A 2,610-nucleotide genomic window follows, 5' to 3' on the forward strand; every position below is an offset into this window, starting at 1 on the left:
TGGATATTATGGATACTAAAAGTATTAAAGTTTTCAAAAAGTTATTGTAGACATCCATGTAAAAAAGGATCCCTGAAGGTGATTACATACACAGGTACCATTAGAATTTCACACTTAGAAAGTCCCTAAGCTTCAGCAAGATGAGAGGACATATCAGGACAAGAATTACTCTATATTTGCCTGGCTTTCTTATATTCTTTTTTTCTGGATTCTCACTGCCAGCTGTTCTCGGAGAGAAGATAATGGACTTAGAAGGACCTTCTGTCTGACCTATGATGACTGTTTCTACCTAAAAGAACACAATAAAAAATGCACTCTACAAAAAGTAAGTTTTAAATTGCTACCTATTATAATTAAAGCAGAAAAGTCTCCTCTTGCTATAATTAAAGCTATTGCTATGTAGCATAGCAGGTGGTCAAGATGCCATTGCAATGAATAGGGTACAGCTTTGCCCAAAAACGTACAGTCTCAAGATAACCCACAGTTTAACAAAACCAAAAGAATATGCAAAGCATGAAGTAGCAATAACCAACTCCCAAGTGTTATGTGACCATCACACCATGGGAAGCAAGAGGTCCTAAGGAAATATTTGAAGGAGGAATCGAAGTGATTACTTGCTTGCACTGTGACAACCCATGCCTTTGCACACTGTTTTGAGAATTACTAGAATTTTTTTGTCCCCATCAATGTCACTCAAGCATTTTTACCTAGGAGAAAATCTTTTAAAAGGTTTGTAAGCACTGAAGAAAATCGTGTACTAAATTGTCAGTTGTAGAGAGACACTTCACATCCCCTTGGAGTGACTGTAATGGCACCAATCTGCTAGAAGCAGATCACAGAGCAAACACAGGTTAGTCATGAACAGTCAACTCTATTTACCAGGAGCAATGGACAGAGTAGGACTGTTTTTCTTAACCTGTGCTGTCTCTAAGGTCACTTGCACTATAATTAAAACTTCATTCATCAAATCAAACAAGAGCAGGAAATGTACTTGACTGGAGGTGGAAGGAGGAGAAGACTGTATTCACTAATGCTAAACTGCAAAAGAAAATAACTTTTTCAGCTCATACAAACTGGAATTGAAAAAGCTTGCAGAAGACAAGCCCTAAGCAACCACCTCAGACGGGGCCTGGCACACACCAAGTGATCCAAGGAGACTGTCTTTGATGAGACTGGTGAAACTACAATATGCTTGTGTGTGATGCAGGTAATTGTTGGAGCTGCTATCTATGTGGGTAACTTCTTTGCCTTTCTGAATAACCAAAGGTGCAAATGAACTTTTAGCACCTTCAGCTTTTTAAAGCATTTGTGGCATAAAAGCTTGCAATGATATCAGGAGGCTGATTTCACTAAAACAAATTTTCAGTTTGCCTCAAAAATGAAGATGTGTATAATCACTGGTCCAAGTGAACAACAAATACCATAAACTGAGAGAAGTTTATAGAAGTTACAAACTAGCACCTGGTGTCATATAGCACCAAGGCAAAATGTGCATGAGGAAAGTGAATTGTGCACAATATGAGCACCTAAAGCAGAGCACAAAGCACTGTTCACATATAGGTCCCCTGCATGGTACTCAGCCTCCTCTGATAGTGGGCTGGAAGCAACCATGGGGCTTTGCGGAGCACAGAGGTCCCATCCTGAGTGCTGGGATGTGAGAGAGAGCGCAAAACCATGCACTGCATGGGACAACACAGGTCCAAGCAGAGAGCAAGCATCAGCTTTGATCAGTCTTGAAATAAATATCAGTGTAGAAAGCTCCCATATTTTCTTACCTAGCCCCCAGATATAACATGATCCTGCAGCAAACGGCAGGTGCAAGGCCAGCACCAGGGGCCACCTGAAGGTGGCAAATGAGTGTGTGATTTGGTGGGTGCCATAGCTAAGCGATGCCTGTGGCTCAGCCCTGATACAGCAGGTCAGATTCATCTCCAGCCCATCTGAGGAACAGAAAGGTATTGCTAACTTCAGAGTCTCCTCATCCAAAGGTACTCTTCTGCCAGCTGGTCTTTTGCCTTTGCAGAAGAGCTGAGCACATACTTCTCCACCTCTGCACACCATTACATGCAGCCTGACATCTTCCTCTCAATGCAGTCGTAACACTTCTGAGGTTGGTAAGTCTCCTCCAAGAACAGGTGCTTCAGAGGATCCAAGATGCCACAGAATATGGATGCTTAATATGGACCCTTCCCATTACCCCCCACCGTGGGCAAAAGGCATAGACTGATAGAATTAAGAAAACGGAGAAGCACTCCTTCCATCCAAACTTTGGGATATACTAGGGCCTCCCCTGGACCTTGTGCTGCTCCTCCCAGTTGGTGCCTGACTTGGAGATTCAGGAAGGCGGCAGAAGTGCTGGGCAGCACCACACAGGGCTGGGGGCCATCTCCTCAGCAGAGGGACGAGGTGGTGGCGCTCTGGGCAGGAGGTGAGGGTTTGCCCGGTCAGGCACCACCCCGTCGGGTGGCTCGGGGCGCCTGTCGGTGCTTGGCATCGCCGTCCGCTCCCCCCCACCCCAACGCCACGAGCAGGGAGCGTGCAGCAGGCGCCCGTGGCGTGCGCCCCACATAGCCTTCCCACGGCCGGGCGCGGCGAGCCCCCGGGGACGGC

Source organism: Rhea americana, unplaced genomic scaffold, assembly GCF_003343005.1.
Source record: "Rhea americana isolate MKP2758 unplaced genomic scaffold, rheAme1 scaffold_81, whole genome shotgun sequence".
In the NCBI taxonomy this organism is placed as follows: Eukaryota; Metazoa; Chordata; class Aves; order Rheiformes; family Rheidae; genus Rhea; species Rhea americana.